The following is a 20,025-nucleotide window of genomic DNA, read 5'->3' as shown; positions in this document are numbered from 1 at the left end:
TGGATGGTTTTTCTAGATTAGAGGGTCTTGGAAAACTGGAGAAATGCTGCAGGTCAAACACAGAATGACAGTAGATCTAGGAACAATTAGTATTATAGCTGCAAATTTTCATAGCTGTGTTAGGAAAGAACCACCACTCCAGGCACTAATAGAAAGCACTGAAGGTCAAATTGTTATAGGTACTGAAAGCTGAATGAAACTGAAGATAAGTGCACTAAAATCTTTTTACAAAGGTCCTAATGGGATTCAGAAAATATAGATTAAATACAGTTTGTGATGTAGGGTTTGTTGCTGTTAGAAGTAGTTTGTCCTGTAGTGAAACTGAAGCAGATAGTTTCTGAAAGCTTGTATGGTTAGAGACTGTGACTGACTACTGGAATAAATTAATAATTGGTTCCTTTTACCAAACCACTGGTTTAGATGATACAGTTGCTGCAAGGTTCAAAGAAAACGCAAGTCTCATTTCGAATAGGTACTCCATTTATGCAGTTATAGTTGGTGCTTACTTCAATCTGTCCTCAGTATGTTGGAGGAAATACATGTTTAAAGTTGGTGGTAGACATAAAACATCGTCCATATCTGTACTAAATGCTTTCTCTGGAGCTTATTTCAAGCAATTGCATCAGGAGCCCTTTTGCAGTGTAAGTGGTTGCAAAAATTTATGTGACCTTTTAGCAACAAATAATCCACAGTAAATAATGAACATCATGGTAGATATAGGGATTTGTCAACAAAAGATTGTTGTAATGAGACTGAATATCATAACATCCTAATGCACCAAAATTAATTGCAAGGTATATCTATTAAAAAATAGCATATAAAAATTCACTTACCACCTTCCTAAGATATAGTATCCACTCCTTCCAAACTAACTATGTAAGTACACAAAATATGTGACACACATTCAAGGAAATACTATTAATGGAGAGATTTATGCCAAATGAATTAATAAGAGATGGAACTGATGCCCCATGGTATACAAAGCAGTTGAGAGCGGTGTTGGGTCTCACATGGTCGCTGTTTCCGGAATCCATGTTGATTCCTACAGAAAGATTCTGGGTTTCCAAAAACGACATGATACGCGAGCAAAAAACATGTTCTAAAATTCTACAACAGATCGACGTCAGAGATATAGGTCTATAGTTTTACGCATCTGCTCGATGACCCTTCTTGAAGACTGGGACTACCTGTGCACTTTTCCAATCATTTGGAACCTTCCGTTCCTCTAGAGACTTGTGGTACATGGCTGTTAGAAGGGGGGCAAGTTCTTTCGCGTACTCTGTGTAGAATCGAATTGGTATCCCGTCAGGTCCAGTGGACTTTCCTCTGTTGAGTGATTCCAGTTGCTTTTCTATTCCTTGGAGACTTATTTCGATGTCAGCCATTTTTTCGTTTGTGCGAGTATTTAGAGAAGGAACTACAGTGCGGTCTTCCTCTGTGAAACAGCTTTGGAAAAAGGTGTTTAGTATTTCAGCTTCACGCTTGTCATCCTCTGTTTCAATGTCATCATCATACCAGAGTGTCGGGATATGCTGTTTCGAGCCCCTTACTGATTTAACGTAAGTCCAGAACTTCCTAGGATTTTCTGTCAAGTCGGTACATAGACTTTTACTTTCGAATTCACTGAACGCTTCATGCATAGCCCTCCTTATGCTAACTTTTGACATCGTTTAGCTTCTGTTTGTCTGAGAGGTTTTGCCTTCGTTTACACTTGGGGTGAAGCTCTCTTTGCTTTCACAATAGTTTCCTAACTTTGTTGTTGAACCACGGTGGGTTTTTCCCGTCCCTCGCAGTTATACTCGCACTTACCTGTCTAAAACGCATTTGACGATTGCCTTGAACTTTTTCCATAAACACTCAACATTGTCAGTGTCAGAACAGAAATTTTCGTTTTGATCTGTTAGGTAGTCTGAAATCTGCCTTCTATTACTCCTGCTAAACAAACAAACCTTCCTCCTTCTTTTTATATTCCTATTAACTTCCATATTCAGGGATGCTGCAATGGCCTTATGATCACTGATTCCCTGTTCTGCACTTACAGAGTCAAAAAGTTCGGGTCTGTTGTTATCAGTAGGTCCAAGATCCTATCTCCATGAGTCGGTTCTCTGTTTAATGCTCGAGGTAATTTTCGGATAGTGCACTCAGGATAATGTCACTCAATGCTCTGTCCCTACCACCCGTCCTAAACATCTGAGTGTCCCAGTCTATATCTGGTAAATTAAAATCTCCACCTAAGACTATAACATGCTGAGAAAATTTATGTGAAATGTATTCCAAATTTTCTCTCAGTTGTTCTTCCACTAATGCTGCTGAGTCGGGAGGTCGGTAAAAGGAGCCAACTATTAACCTAGCTCGGTTGTTGAGTGTAACCTCCACCCATAATAATTCACAGGAACTATCCACTTCTACTTCACTACAGGATAAACTACTACTAACAGTGACAAACACACCACCACCGGTTGCATGCAATCTATCCTTTCTAAACACCATCTGTGCCTTTGTAAAATTTTGGCAGAATTTATCTCTGGCTTCAGCCAGCTTTCTGTACCTATAACAATTTCAGCTTTGGTGCTTTCTATCAGCGCTTGAAGTTCTGGTACTTTACCAATGCAGCTTCGACAGTTTACAATTACAATACCGATTGCTGCTTGGCCCCCGCATGTCCTGACTTTGCCCCGCACGCTTTGAGGCTGCTGCCCTTTCTGTACTTGCCCGAGGCCATCTAACCTAAAAAACTGCCCAGTCCACGCCACACAACCCCTGCTACCCATGTAGCCACTTGCTGCGTGTAGTGGACTCCTGACCTATCCATCGGAACCCGAAACCCCACCACCCTATGGTGCAAGTCGAGGAATCTGTAGCCCACACGGTCGCAGAACCGTCTCAGCCTCCGATTCGGACCCTTCACTCGGCTCTGTACCAAAGGTCCGCAGTCAGTCCAGTCGACGATGCTGCAGATGGTGAGCTCTGCTTTCATGCCGCTAGCGAGACTGGCAGTCTTCACCAAATCAGATAGCCGCCGGAAGCCAAAGAGGATTTCCTCCGATCCATAGCGACACACATCATTGGTGCCGACGTGAGCGACCACCTGCAGATGGGTGCACCCTGTACCCTTCATGGCATCCGGAAGGACCCTTTCCACATCTGGAATGACTCCCCCCGGTATGCACACGGAGTGCACATTGGTTTTCTTCCCCTCGCTTGCTGCCATTTCCCTAAGGGGTCCTATTACGCGCCTGACATTGTTGCTCCCAACTACCAGTAAGCCCACCCTCTGCGACCGCCTGGATCTTGCAGACTGAGGGGCAACCTCTGGAACAGGGCAAGCAGCCATGTCCGGCCAAAGATCAGTATCAGCCTGAGACAGAGCCTGAAACTGGTTCGTCAGACAAACTAGAGAGGCCTTCCGTTCAGCCCTCCGGAATGTGTTTCGCCCCCTGCCACACCTCGAGACGACCTCCCACTCTACCACAGGTGTGGGATCAGCCTCAATGTGGACAGTATCCCAGGCAGCCACAGTCGTAGTCCGATCGGGGGATACGTGGGACGAGCTGGCTGTCCCCGACAAACCCCCATCCGGACCCCCACAGTGATGCCCATTGGCAACAGCCTCAAGCTGTGTGACCAAAGCCATCACTGCCTGAAGCTGGGAGCAAAGGGATGCCAACTCAGCCTGCATCCATACACAGCAGTTGCAGTCCCTATCCATGCTAAAAACTGTTGTGCGAAGAACGTCTGAACTAATCTACAGAGAGCACAAACAATTCGACACAAAATTTAAACTGTTATTAAAATACAAGATTGCGTAGTAAATGCAGTAATGCTGCTACTTGCGCACTGCTGACACACTGCTCGGCGGCGGAAGGAGACTACATGATTTTACACTATTCAGGTACTAAAACGCGATGAATTAAACAATGCAGATACCAAAAACGCGCAAAGTAGTTAAGAATTAAACTATGTAACAAATAAGTGAGCTGAGAGTATACGACTTGCTGCTGCAGCTGCTTATCCAACGGCGGCAGGGAGGTTAGGTGTCCACTATACGCAGGAGGTGGCTACATGGGTAACAGAGGCTGTGTGGCGTGGACTGGGCAGTTTTTTAGGTTAGAGGGTCTCAGGAAGACGCAAGATGGGCTTCAGTCACAAAGGGTGCAGGCTGAACACAGGAAGAATGTAGATACAGGGACCATTGGTATAACAGTTGTAAATTGCCGTACCTGTGTTGGGAAAGCAACAGAGCTCCAAGCACTAATAGAAAGCACTGATGCTCAAATCATTATAGGCACTGGAAGATGGCTAAAGCCAGAGATAAACTCAACCGAAAGTTTTGCAAAGAGTCTAATGGTGTTCTGAAAGGATAAGCTAAACACAGTTGGTGGTGGTCTGTTTATTGCTGTTTTAAGTAGTTCATCTTGTTGCAAAATTGAAGTAGATAGTTCCTGTGAGTTAGTATGGGCAAAGGTCATTGTTGGCAACCGGAATAAAAGAATAATAGGATCCTATTTCCGACCTCCTAGTTCAGATGATGCAGTTGCTGAAAGGTTCAAAGGAAACTTGAGTTTAATTTCAAACACATACCCAACTCATATGATAATAGTTGGTGATGACTTTAATTAACCCTCGATATGTTGGCGAGAATACATGTTTAATTCTGTTGTCTTGCAAACGTCCCCATCCATTGACTCAGGGATCAAGACGTGGCTGCACGATCCGTTACAGCCATGTGGATAAGATGTCTGTCATCTCGACTGATAGTGATACGAGGCTGTTGTGATCTAGCACGGCATTCCGTATTACCCTCCTGAATGCACCGATTCCATATTCTGCTAACAGTCATTGCACCTCGACCAACGTGAGCAGAAATGTCGTGATACAATAAACCGCAATCGCGATAGGCTACAATCCAACCTTTATCAAAGTCAGAAATGTGATGGTACACATTTCTCCTCCTTACACAAGGCATCACAATGACATTTCACCAGGAAATGCAGGTCAACTCGTGTTTGTGTATGAGAAATCGGTTGGAAACTTTCCTCATGTCAGCACGTTGTAGGTGTTTCCACCGGCACCAGCCTTGTGTGAATGCTCTGAAAAGCTAATCATTTGCATATCACAGCATCTTCTTCCTGTTGGTTAAATTTCATGTCTGTAGCATGTCATCTTCATGGTGTAGCAATTTTAATGGCCAATAGTGTACTTTTTCATGATCTGTGTCAGATTGAATTGACTGATTTAAAGCCAGAATTGTTAGAGGAATTTCGATAAAATGGTGGTGCTAGGTAGGTACTCAAAAGTCTCTTCAGTACACAATGCAACTTAAATTTTGCCAGATCTTGTAGTATATAGAGACATTTGATTCCTGTGAAATTTGACTTTCTTACTTTAAGAATTTTGCCTAGTAACTCTACTTGAAGAAACAGTATACTGAGAGACTGAGCATATCTGTGTTTTACACTGATCTTAAACTTATGAAAGTGATATGTGCATGTTTGTGGTACTTGCATTGCCAAATTTGCTTCATAATAATACCCACACTGAAAATTTTCAGTCTGAATCCTGCTCATAAAACTCATTTGGAATTTGGCTAGTAAGGAGAAAACAGATAGTAGTATACAGTCCATTATCACTTCACACTGCACCAAGGTCTTGCATTAAATGACAAGCACATTCACAGAACTTCCATTAAGGATATATGGCTTTGGTTCATGAAATCATCTTTCTTGGTGTGTTTGTTCAGGATTAAGTTGTGATCTGGTGTGGACTTTCGTTGTCTGTCTTCTTTTGATTGCCTAAACCTGGAGGGAAGAGGAATAAGAGCATGTAATTTTTAATTGTTTAATATGTTACTGTACAGTGGAAATCTTTAATGAAATTTTGAATAATTATTTTCCATAACACATTTTTTGGCTTATGTCTTTCACCCTTTGTAATCAAATTTCCATTGATTGTCATGTCTGAGAAGTAAAGCGCCATATTCTGAATTAGAATGGTTCCTAGTCTACCACTGCAAGAAAAATTAGCAACTTGGAGTACTCCATCATAATGAACTTATTATTAGCCAGAAGTGAAGCCCCTACAATTAACATTTTCTGCAGTAATGTATCAAATTCAAATGTATGTTAGAAGCAGAATGTTTATCATTTATAGTAATTTCTGAGAAATGTGGTTTTATATTAAAAAAAGATAGTATTTTGGGTTTAATGTTTCACCATAAGTCACATATTTCACACTTCTTCCATGCTTCCTGTACATTTATTTAGTCAGTCATGTTGTACGGACAACAGCAAGATCGACAAGAACCTGGAAAATGTCAAGGAGAACTGGTGTAGATTGAAGTAATTACTATACACTTGCTTTGTATGCTGTTTAGCCCTCAAGTGGACCCACCTATGTATAAAATGTGCCAATCACAAGTAACTTTGTCTTGTACCCTTCTGTTGTTGTTTTAGAATTCTCAGCCCATAACTATTTCTCCGTTATTGCTTCAGCTGACACAGTAATAAGTTGTGTTGTCATATGTCCAAGTGAGCAGCAGTAATATAAAATAAACAATGAATTAGGTGAGGAAAAATTTATGATTCATGCAAGAAAATTACCCAGATTACGAGCTAGCAGCACAAGCCCATAATGATGCAGTTATCTACAAGATAATTAGTAATCAAATAAGCATTTGGCAGGGATCTGATGCAGCTGCACTGTTTAATGCTTTGAGTGGGCTGTTGCTGTGGGTAAAGTTTTTTTCATTAATATTTAATTAATGAGTGATTTAGCTCATGTGATGCAAGTCTATTTTATCATTCTTTATTAAACTAAGATTAATCTGTGATTGTGCTCATATGTGTTTACCTTGGTAACATAAAGACATCTATTCTGTATGTGTGTACAAAGTGCACTGTGCACCTACTCTCGTTATGGAAAACAGTGTGCCTGCTCAAGGTTTAACTATTATCTGTTTCTAATTCTAGTTTACATATATGTAATCAATCAGAAGTATTTTCCTTACTCTGTTTACACTTTCAGTGTCTGATGGATATCACATCAAATATTCTCAGGTCTGATGCTGTATTATGTTGTGTAAATCTAAGTACATTTTTTGAGGCAACTGTTTGACACCTTCCAGTGGCTACTGTTCATTACTGTTGACTAAGTTCTGAAAGTCACACATGCATAACATAACTGCTATTAGATGTATGGTGGAAGCATTTAAGATCCCCCTGATTGGAACTAAGGTGTGACCTTCCACACATGCACAGCTCCTTAGATCTTGCCAGACACAGCAGTGACTGAAAACTGAATTATATTTGGATTTCTGTAAGAGTCCTACACTATGCTGTGATTGGACTGTCATCGGAAGTTCTTGTCCTGCTTGATGCAGCGTGATGATAGAAAGTGCAAAGGTAAAAACTGTACTGAATTGGAACCCAGAATCCATATTGATGATTGTTTATCATACTAATATATATTGCCTCATTTGCAACATACTCCAAGATAACTGAAACATGGGATATATTTTTGATCTTCTTATTTGTCTTCTGATGTCCTGTGCTAAGACATTTTGCTGCTAATGCAGATTTATCTGGTAGGATGAAGCATTAATGATGATGATATTTACCACCATGATCATTCATCATGAAGCACATTTGGACTTCATATGACGTTCCACACTCAAATGGAATTTCATATGACTCTTCTTCACTAAGGTTGAAATTGTTTCTGTCAGACCCCAGTATTTTTTATGTTTTTCAGCTGAATGAGTATTCTTCCAGTTCTTGAAAAACTATGATGTAAGTATAACAAGAAACTCACAGTTGGGCTGTCTAGGTTTTTTTCCCTTATGTTCCCTGTGCTACACTCTCTTCAATTGAAGTGGAGCATGAATGTGTTTTCTAGAAAACCCATCCTGTTGGAAAGCCACCCTCATATGTTGAAGCTCTTCTAGTAAGTTTTTCAGATTTGAAACAGTACTTTCTCTGCAGATTCAAGTGCAAAGTACATCACTGCCTTGTGCAGGGCAGTGACAATTCAAAGTCTGCAAATACATGGGAGTTTCAGATAGAGTAATCTGATCTGAGAGACTGTTTCTTCCACATGAATGGTTAAAGGCTCTCCTTACAGCAGCTAGCTTGCTCATTTGCTTGTTCTTTCAGCACCCAATGATGACAGGGTGATAACACAGCAACAAAAGATATTTTGTGTTCTCCATTTCAACAGGTGGTATTTAGATACAACTATGTGGCATGATTTTTGTCAAGGGTGTGGCATTGCACCTCTCACAGCTTGAAACAGTCAATGATGACACCAGCAGTTTCAAGACACCTGTTTATTTAAGAGAAAATCCATATGTTTCTCCCATTCACTTATTCAAAACTTATAGTTTGAGACTTAGACACAGAATAGAGTTTTGTTCATCTTCCACAAGAGAGAGAGAGAGAGAGAGAGAGAGAGAGAGAGAGAGAGAGAGTCTAAGAGTCTAAGGCTGAGTGCTGGATAGTGTAAATCAGGGCTTCCCAACCTTTTCAGCTGGCGGACCCCTTCTTCAGTCGAAAATCCATGGCGGACCCCTAGTCAGTCAAGAGCACAGTAACTTTAAATTTCAGAGCAAAACCCATGGGAACTGAAAGCTGAAAGCTTCTTAATGCAAGTGCCATGTTCCCAATGAACCCCCATCCTCCCCCCCCCCCCCCCCCCGGCCCCCGAAGTATCAATAGTCTTTGGTTTAGAGATGAATGAAAACAACTTGAAATTAACGATCCAATTTGAATTACCACTGTATCCGGACACTTACTAGTGGATTTCCTCCCTTTGTTCAACACACTATAGCCTGATAGCCTGATTAAAGGAAAGAGGCCAAGGAATTGCCTTTAAAGGACTATTGTGACAACTGTTGTGCAATGTGTGGGAATACATTCACCCAGGTTACGTGCATTGCCAAAAGCGGATTTCGTAAGCTGATGTCCCAGTTCCGCTTTTGGTTGGTCAGGTAAACACTTCAAAATCGATTCTGGAAATCTGCTTCTATAAAGCCGTTTTCCAGTTCCACAATCGATTTTCGTGCCCATGTAAACAGCTTGGAAAGTCTAGTTATTTTTACGTCTTTGCGTATCTATTGAATGGCAGCTGTCAGTCCATAGCTGGCAGCTAGCAGGCGCCTTTGCAACAATGTACTGTCAGTTGGTAGCTGGCAACTGGCAGGTGGCGTGGCAACAGTTTAGCCACAGCTGACAACTTCAACTACTACTGGGACACCATATTGTGGCAGTCAGCCTCGACTGTTAACAATTTAGGAAAACAAACAAACAGACTCTCTTATTTCTATATAAGAAGACAAAGCATTTCACAGAACGTAAGACTTTATTTCTCAAAGGAAACAATTCTGGCAGAGGAGGTTATTTTCACATAACAAATCCGGCATGTCGAGCTTCTTGTGATTGTTCTTCCTTTGGTCATCCTCCCTCCTCATTCATTTCAACTGGAAACTTCCCTTGTTGTGAAGGCGATGGAGAAACTGCACTCTTCTTCAGTGATCCTGACTTGAGCCACCGATCCATGTTAGAAGTAATAAACTGATCAAAAATTGACTTATGAAATAGGTAGTGCACTGGCAAAGCAAGTTCAACATTTAATGATGCCTGGGGCCGCATACGTGCCAGCGAGTGCTGTGATTGGTCGACAAAGACCGCTCCGCGCATGCGTAACAGGTTTCAGCGCATCTAGCACCGTGAGCCGGTGCAAAAACGACCCCCATATAGTTGCGAAACAGTCGATCAGAGAAGGCGCATTCTCCGGCACTAAATTGTGTATGCGTTCTCACCTAGGAACCGCAAAGGCTGCTTGGGAATAGGACCTGACGTAAAAGTACACGTTTTTCACACGAAAAATAAAATAGTGATGAAGTTGATTTTCACATTTTTATTCACTAGTTTTACTCATTGTTTTACATTATTTGGTGAAAGGTGGCCGTGGACTCTCTAGAAAGAGCCGGCGGACCCCTAAGAGGTCCACGGACCACACATTGGGAAGCCCTGGTGTAAATCATTAATCCTTCTAGTATTCTGTTTATCAATATTACTGTTGTTTTCAAACTATGATTGAGTGTTGTCAACAAACACCATCAGGGAGAAGATGTACTGTGAGACTGTTTTCAGTATGACCAACAGTTTAAAGAACTACCTACAAGAGATCTGTTGAGTGAACACCACACATTATCCTTATCACATGCTTCTGTACAGTGAACACTTTATTCCTCAGTGATGAGTTACCCAAGAATACAATGCTATGAGGCATCACTGGACGTAAGTAGGAAAAATAAATCATCTTCTTTACATTTTCATTTACAAAATCTAATGTTATCTATAATGTAAAAATTGCATAGTTTAGACATTAAACACATTTTGTAACATGTAACTTCCAGTTCAGGTTCTTATAAATATGGACATCTAAGAATTTATGATGTAATATTTCATTTATTGACTTACCGTCTCACATTATTTTTAATGGTGCAGCAAGGCCATATGTAGTACTGATTTGCATGTATTATGTTTTGTCTAAATTCTGTTTGTCTACTCACATTTGGGAGGACGACGGTTCAATCTCGCATCCGGCCATTCTGATTTAGGTTTTCCGTGATTTCCCTAGATCGCTCCAGGCAAATGCCGGGATGGTTCCTTTGAAAGGGCACTGCCGAAATCCTTCCCCATCCTTCTATAATCTGATGAGACCGATGACCTCGCTGTCTGGTCCCCTCCCCCAAACAACCCAACCCTCTGTTTGTCTAAATTCTGTTTTCAGAGAACCAGCTATTAATTTTCAAGAAAATATTATTTACATTTTCCTGTCTTGAAAATAGTCTGCTAGGTATGATTATAGTACTTGCATCTTTAGCAAAGTGAAATGTTTCTGCTTCTTGGATATATAATCATTTACATGTAACAAGAACTAAATATTGGTCTCTATGGTAACTCTGTAGTGAGTATTTCCAGTTCTGAATTTAGTGTCCCTGCCAGTGGATATCAATATGGACACACATAAAACGGCATGGCTCTCACAGCAGAGTAGTGTGGTTAGCTGTTACAGATGGAGTGTGCAAAGCACTGTACGGGCAGAGTTATATAGACAGGTGTTTACATGTCAGCAGCAAATGGCCAGGGCCATCAGTTTTTAGGCTGATTTAAACTACCTGGCCTTTGCCTCCTACTGTGCTCTGCTTCCACATACTTAGTTGTTCAGTCACTCGCACTGGTCATGTTTGGTGTTTATCTCCTTGCTTGTCTCCATTCGGTGTTCAAACTGTCTGCTCCCTGTATTTAGATTCACACATAGAGTTTCATTCCCTTCTCCAAGATTCAGCTCCCCAGTTTTGTAGTCATGCCACCATTGGCTAGTATAGTTACATATTTGCTGACGGTGATGGTTTGTGACATTGTCACGCCCTTTGTAGATCCAAAAGTGCCAGTGTAGGACTTTGTTATGCATGTGATGTTTTCCTCTTTTTCATGGTGTTAATACATGACTACCATGGTCCCAGCACTTTTGCAGTGCTGGCAGAAGGAGATGCACCTAGAAGAGCAGTAACAAAAGCTGCAGCAGGAGCAGATATGAGCACTGCTCAAACAGAATGTGCAATTATTCCATTCTCACACCATGCTGATGGTGGGCCAGGTGTCTGCAGACAAGCCTTTTCCCTCATCTCATTTGATGCCATTTGGCAGCTCTGATGATTCTGCAGAAAGGTAGGAGGACTACCTGCGCCAGTCCTTGTGGTACTGCCAGGTAAGGTGAATCATCAATCCAGCTGATAATGCTGCTGAGTTGTACAAAATGCTGCAGAATATGAAGTCATCCAGCAGTTACTAGAAACCTAACTCTGAGGTACTCTGCCAGTCATTCACACAGAATTTTGCACACAAGACTCTTTTGCCAGTGGCATGATTGCAACTTAACCAGCACCATGAGCTCCCCAGGCAATCATATACAGCCAGGGTGACCAGTCTGCAAGGTACAGCTTACACAATGAGTACAACTCGTGCTCTACAGTACCAGCAGTGGCTACCATGGATATGGGCTTGGAGGTAGAGCCCTCCTTCGGCCTTACTACCCATTGCCATTGTTGCTCCTGCTATCACACCCCAGTGGCTTCTTCCCTCCCATTGGACCATTTCAGTATCAGGACTCCTCTGGTGCCTTCCATAGCACCAGCCTGGTGCTTCTGGCCCTACACACCCTTGTCAGTGGGGAGGGATCTGGTATCCTAACCTGGTGAGTTTGAAAGCCCATCAGAAGGCATGAATCTTCATGACAGCCACTGGGAAGTACTGCTTCAATCTTCAAGAGCTGCTGTCACTGCTGCAGCACTGGCTACAGAGGCATGCCTATCCTGCTGACCTGTCGGCACCAGTGACTGCTCTTTGAAGCCAGCAGCATAGCTGATCAGTCAGTCACTCTTGATTTCACTGTGCTGCTGTACTGATCTTGCTAGACATTGTTGTTTTGTTTCCGGATTCATTATGTCTTAACTTTTTGATCTTGGTTTGCTCGTTGGACTTTTTATTCTGCTCTGCCATCTCTGTTGTCTATCTTTTTCTTGTTGTTGTCCACGTGTTTGTTCACTTCATGGTGGCTTGCTGTTGACACCATTAGTCAGTCAGTCAGTCTCTGTAGGTTCTCAAGTCTTTCCCAGTCTTGTTCGGCTTATGTCACTATACTTACTTCTGTAACCTTGTCTCCATTATTGATCCTTTTTGGTCATGGACATTGCTGGTGACAGTGATTCTGTGGTTTTGCACTGTCTTGTTTTCACTTTTGGGAACATTACAATATCATTCATGTTGATGTTGTCTCATTGCCAGTGTTGGATAATGACTGAAAATTTTCAGCAAAGCTATAAACTTTGTCTCATAATCAGTGTTGGTAATTGACAAAAAACTATTAACAATTTGCACATTTCCTCATTACCAGTGTTGGGATATTGTAATTGAATGTTTCTCGCAATTCATCTCAGACATCCAAAGTTGTAGAACATATGATATATTTCCTATTATGGTTCCATAAAAGGTGGCAGCATTAGAACAGAAATGTGACAACACAATAACAAATAATTAATAACATTTAGTTATAGTTATTGTGCACAGTTTTACTTAATCATGGTAACAGTTTAATGTGGAACACTTGGGTTCTATACCTAATGCAATGAAGCTCTAAATAACTTTGCTCTCTCCTGGCAGTCTATGATTCAGCCACTGTGACAGAAAGTGTTATTCAGATACTAATAGTTAACTGTTCCTATTGCTCCATAAAAAGTGAGTGCTAAGTTGGAACTTTAGTATTCTGAATTGAACTCCCAGAGCTTCTGGAACTGTGTAACTTCAGGAACTGAAGTTACTATAGGAACTGCTGGCATTGTAGAAATTGGGTGAGTGTTGGCATATTGTCTTTCATGCCTGTTGGCAGAAGGATCTCCATCCATGGCAGTACTAGACAGATTCAAAACATTCCATGGTTGACAGCACTCTCTCTGGTAGCTGGCAGTACTACATCTACATCTATATGACTACTCCACAATTCACATTTAAGTGCTTGGCAGAGGGTTCGTCGAACCACAATCATACTATCTCTCTACCATTCCACTCCCGAACAGCGCACAGGAAAAACGAACACCTAGACCTTTCTGTTCGAGCTCTGATTTCTCTTATTTTATTTTGATGAAATTCATGCTTCAGTGGCCATGGGGTGAAAGCAGAAAATAGTCCTAATTAGTGATTGTCATCTGGAGGCAGCTACTAGGAATTGAGGAGGTGCCTGGCATGTGGTTGCGCTTGTGTGGTAGTGGCCTGTTGTGTATTCCTGTGCACCTCTTGAGACACGTTCGTAGCAAATTCTTACAGTTTTCTTTTGTAGTTTATTGATTTGTTCCCTTATCTTTATGTTTTCTAATAACAGACTCTTTACATTGTTTGTTAACTGTCTATGAAAGAATAATACACAATTTATAGTATTTTAGTGTTGCAATAATCTGTAAGTATTCTTAAAACCTGACAACATTTGTGCAATATGTAATGATGTATTTACAATTTCTGCATGATTTTCCCACCATGAATAAATTACAGTCAATATCTATGAGAAATTTGTGTAGAACACTTTCTGAAATCCATGGCTCCAAACTTCACCTGTTTGGTAGGTTCTTATCTGCCTCTTAAGTTGCTGACATTCATCCACACTCTTTTCTTCCATGCATTCACTTCAAACAACTATCTGTAACCCAAATTTTGTTGTCTAGTATAATTACTCTGTTTTTTGCTGTAGACCAGCCTCACATTCTCCTGCAACAGAAAGTGTTAGTGTTATCTGTCAGAAGCACTGTTCCTGTTGCTGCTGATTGCACTAGTAAATTGATTAGAAATATGTTTTAAAGAGTAAAACACACAACTCAGGAATTTAAAGTCCCTTGCAGTTAATTTTTATTGATATTTTCACAACCCAGTGTATGCTGTCGGTATGATATACTTGTACAAGATACAGGGCCTTAACAAGCCATATAAGATCCACGAAACACTGAAGCAATATGACATAGCAGAAATTCATAACTGATGAACCAAAGGCTTTTTGTATGTCTGTAAATGACCCAGAGTTTCTTTCATCATTATCTGCAGCACCAATGACCAGCTTTAGAAAGTTGGTTACTGCAATGTCAGCAAATTTGTTTATTTCCAAAGTCATTCTCTGCATTGGACTCTACTGAAAATTTAGACAAAATGACATTCGTGTGTAATTGGTGAGATCAGGCCTGTCATCCTTTTCTTTAAAACAATCTGAATCTTGAGGTAATATTCAAATGCAAATTAATGCTTTGATAATGCATGTAAGATTGTGGATTATGTTTCCTGCAATACATTTGATTACGTCCTGTATGTTATCAGTTCTATTAGACATTTTGCTTTTTATCTTGCAGGTAACATATTTTACTTTTTTATTTTTATTGGCATTGCTGGATGTATGGATATAGTTTTTCATCCATAGAAACATATAATTTAGTTTATAATTATTTCTTATGTGGGGGGGGGGGCTGTTTCTGAGTAATATTAATTAACCATGTTAGTAATTTCAACTAACTTGCCTTCAACCTGAATGTAATGGCGCTATTATTATTTGCCTTGTTTCACTGATATCACTGTTGATACTGTTTCTATCTGATATAGTTTTATTTGTTTACTTTCCTAAGATATAGATCATTGCTTAATATTATTTCTGTAGCTTTAACATTCTTATATATTCTTTTGTAGTACTGAGCACACTAGGACATTTCACGTTACCAGCATATTGAGAATTCTCACCTCATGAGATGATTTTCTTGTACACAGCACAACTACTGTTCTTGTTTCACACTGTATTTTTACTCTTCTAGTTCAGAATGTGATGTAATAATAAATTTTCTATTACATAAAGGCAATTAAAATAAATCACCTGCATTACTGTAGGTCTCCAGATTCCAATTTGCATACTTCAAAAGATTATGAAATGTCCTGTTATTATCTTCACTTATATAACATACACATGTATTTGTTACTAATTATGCTCTTCACATCTGTTACATCACTTATTGCTACTTTGATAGCACTGTGATTAGAGAAACCATAGTCTGTGAGTTAACATCATAACCTCATTTCTACTTGTCAGTAAAAATATACTTAATGATATTTTACCACTGTGGACCTCATACAAAGCTGAAATAAAATTGTACATTGTGGTAAGTTTTAGTTCATCTTTGTCCTTCCAGAGAAAGCTTGAAGGACCATAGAAATCAAGCTCTTTGAAATAGCTATTATGATAATAAATTGTGATGAAAATCCATTGTAAAACATGGTATTGCTCAGCAATAGAGCCTTGTCACATTATAGTTTGTATGTCTGAAAAATGAACTTTATTCTAAACTCTCTTATACACAATGTTTTGGAGGCCTGTATGTAGATTTCTTGGGACTTAAATAAAATGGTATTTGTTTGTTGTTCTGCTATTCTTTCTGCAGAGGTTGACAATTAGCTGGTTAATAACGAGTCCTGGAATGCTGTATTTTGTCATATCATTACTTTCCTACCATGAGAAATCTTTCTATAGCCTCTGTGGAATTGGTCCTGCATTGTTATTGTGACTTAGTTCAAACGACAGTCACAGACACATTGAGCTTTTACCTGATCTGCAAACAGTTCCAGGTTCTTGGAGATTCAACTAAAACACTAGAGCCACAACTCCATAAAATGGAACCAGCAATTTAATTTATTAAAATTGTGTTTCACTGGTGAATTTGGCAGTAAATGCCAAGTTTTAACTTTTTTCTTTGTTCCATCAATGTTGCAAATTATATATACCCTCTGGAAATAGAATATTAATATTGATATCTACTTATGTACATGTTATTTTGATTATATCTAAAAACAAAGATGATGTGACTTACCAAACGAAAGCGCTGGCACGTCGATAGACACACAAACAAACACAAACATACACACAAAATTCAAGCTTTTGCAACAAACTGTTGCCTCATCAGGAAAGAGGGAAGGAGAGGGAAAGACGAAAGGATGTGGGTTTTAAGGGAGAGGGTAAGGAGTCATTCCAATCCCGGGAGCGGAAAGACTTACCTTAGGGGGAAAAAACGATGGGTATACACTCGCACACACACACATATCCATCCACACATATACAGACACAAGCAGACGAGGACACCACCACAGTGGTAATGAATCATAGTGACTATGTGGCTGAGGGCCTCTGTCAACTTCCTGACACCTCTGCATACAAACCTTGCAATCATGATCCCATCCTAGAAGTCCAAAATGACCTCAAACAACTCCATGAGGCCTTAGGTCCAACCCAAAACTCAGAACATGAATCTATCTCCCTAACACCAACAACCCCATGCACTCTTATCATTTACCTACTGCTCAAACTCCACAAACACCATCACACTGGGTGTCCCATTGTGGCAGGGTACAATGCTGCCCCAGTACAGACCTCTATTTTTTTTTTTTTTTTGACCAACACCTCCAAACTATTGCCTGTAAACTCTCATCTTACTTTCATGACACTGCTCACTTCCTTCATTGACTCTCTACAGTTCCTGTTTGATTAAAAATGGATTCCTTATTGGTTACTGTGGATGTGATGTCCTTGTACATCAATATCCCCCCATGTCGCTGTCCCATCACCCATCCATCACCTCCTACCACAGTCCAGTCACAGACGTTTCCCACCCAATAGAAGACAGGAAACATTGCAAACACTTTACAGCATTCTATGTGGGCATGGCAAGTAACCAAGTGCCTGCTTGTGTGAATGGCCACTGCCAAACTGTGGGAAACCACAAACTTGAGTATCCAGTTGTTAAACATGGTGCACTCCATAACTCAAATTAATTCAACAGCTACTTTACCATGTCGGCCCATCCAACAAAAGTTTCTCTAGACTACAACAATGGCAGTTGTTTCTCCAGCATACTCTGCGTTCTCACAATCCCCCTGACCTAAACTGCTGCTAACCTGCCCCCAGTGCCTCATCTTACATTTTCCCTTTTCTCTCCTGTCCACATGTCTGCACCCCTTCTTCCCCATCAAGATTGTGCACTGCTTTCTCCTACCTCTTCCCTCCCCTCTCCCCCCACCCCTCTTGTGGGCATTCAGGCATTTTCTCTCTCTCTCTCTCTCTCTCCCTCCCTCTCCCTCCCCCTCCCCCTCCCTCCCTCCCTCCCTCCCTCCCTCCCTCCCTCCCACCCTCCCTCTCCCACCCTTCTTGTTTCCCTCCTTTTCCCTCCTTATTCTCACATTATCTCCATCTTGATATTTTTTTCCCACCCCAGTCTCCCTCTTCCTATATCTCTTTTTCCTGTACCCTTTGTACTGATTTTGTCTTATTGTGTGGCCATGGACTTATCTGTACAAAAATCTGCCTCTGCCCCACATTCAGCATCCTTTGCTGCCCCCTCCCCTCTTCCATCAGCTCAGGCAACTGCTTTCAGTAAATGAATATCCATAATCAGTCTCACTATGGCGACAGGAGTACATGCTTGGATGTCTGTGTGGTTGTGTGTTTGTATGTGCGTACTTTTGCCAGTAAAAGACCAAGTGCTCAAAAGCTACTGTTCATACTGTTTCCTGTTTCATGTATCTGTGCTCCTCCTAGAATCAGTCCACTATAGGTGAGTGGTTGGCTTTCCTTATTTTATGTATTGATCTAATCTTGGTTAGTTTTAGGGAAAACAGTATTCAAATAAAATAATGACTTTGTTAATAAGTGTTGTATTTCTCTTTCATGCCATGAGCACTATGTACATCATTCCCAATTCATGTCTTTGAGGAATGTCGTAAGGTAATCAATTTTTGGCATACTGAGTACCCTCTTGAATTCAAATTTAATAGCTTTTATATCCTGTTCAGTACTAATATTTAACAAAAAGAATTTAGTCAATCAGATAATAGTGCCACTGACACTTATTCTTCCATAAATTTCTTGTAATGGTGTTGCAGTACCCAAGGAGGTACTTTGCCTGAAATTTTCCTTGCTTGTTGTTTCTTTTTTTCTATATGAGTTCACACATACTTTTTATGATAACCTTGCCAGTGCATTGAATTTAATCAACATTATAGCAATTTCTGAGTTAATTGTAGTCTGTATTACAATCACTACTGTACAAATTAAGTACTAAAATATTAATTACAACATTATCAAGCAGCTCCAAAGGGGCATATTTCTCTCTTTATTACTTGAAAATTTGTATGTCACCCTGCGCCCTCAGGAACTGACATCAGTGTAAAAAGTTTAAGCTATATATAAATGGATATGTATTTCTAAACAGTATTTACTCTATTTATAACCATGCCTTTGGAGCCTACTGTTTGTTTTCACAACAATATAAATTTTTATATACCTGACAAAGCATTATTATAAATTGTCTTTCCGGTATGACAAACAACAAAATTTTAACTTAAGTGAAAGCCTATTGATTTCAATGTAAAGGCATATCAGTGAAACAATGGCGTTACTTGAATATTTTATTTTAATGGCAAATATTTTAATTCTAGTGATGAAGGAATAAGTTGCATGGCTTTTTGTTTTGTAGTTATGGGCATTAATGAAACAATCTCAGTTTAAATGCTGCGTGTAAGTGAGGAATCGGTTTCAGTTTTTGATGGTGCTTGTCATCATTTGCATTAGAAGACAATGATCCAACTGCAGGGAACATTGCATTGTTGTAGACAATGTTAGATGATTGTTGTAGTTATTGATGATCTCATTGTTTGCAAAGTATGTGTGCGAGAAGACAAGTCTGCAGGCTGTGTGGATTGCAGTTTAAGCAATGCAACTGATGGTTAAGTCTTCCTCCCACTCCCAACCACTCTTCAGTCCCTTGGGAGCCATGAAAATATATCCCTTTCATTTCCAGGATGTATAGAAAAGTTCATGTGAAGTTCTTCTATTCCCACTACAATTTTGTAACCATTAATTTACGTGAGTGGTGCATTGTGAATATTTAATAAAGTAGTTACATAATGTTGACAGTAAGTACCTTAAGCAGCACTTTTTTCTGTTAATAAAGGAAATAAATAATATTAGTGTGTCATTACTGATGTATCAGTTAAATCCATCATTTGCTTCGGAGCACATTACAGCATAATTATTGCCTGATGCAGACGTACAATATGTCTATATTGCACATATGTTTCCACATTTCTGTTGCACTCTATTATTCTGAAATGCTTTCCTTGAAGGCTGACTTTAGTATTTCAAAATGTGATTCTCTTTTTAATATGTTAAAAAAAGAAAACATAATAGCAAGAGGAAAGTAATGACACTGATTACAACATAAAAATAAAATATTTTTAGCAAGATGTATCTAAATTTCTTGTGTATATTTTCTTCTCTCAATTTATTAGGGCACATTGGATCCAGATTTAAAGTGATCTATTAGTCCTTAGTTCATTTTCCACACTTGACTGTCAAATTTTTGACCAACAAGTTGAAGAACTAATTTTCATTGTA

The 20,025-nt window shown here is 39.9% G+C and overlaps 1 protein-coding gene across 1 annotated transcript in view; it reads left to right on the top strand.

Moving 5' to 3' along the window:
* Nucleotides 1-20,025, top strand: part of LOC126249332 (Down syndrome cell adhesion molecule-like protein Dscam2) — a 562,422-nt gene that overhangs the window by 373,273 nt on the left and 169,124 nt on the right. The window lies entirely within an intron of this gene.

Source organism: Schistocerca nitens, chromosome 3, assembly GCF_023898315.1.
Source record: "Schistocerca nitens isolate TAMUIC-IGC-003100 chromosome 3, iqSchNite1.1, whole genome shotgun sequence".
In the NCBI taxonomy this organism is placed as follows: Eukaryota; Metazoa; Arthropoda; class Insecta; order Orthoptera; family Acrididae; genus Schistocerca; species Schistocerca nitens.
The sequence above is the reverse complement of the archived record's forward strand: the minus strand, read 5'-3'. Positions and strand labels throughout refer to the sequence as shown.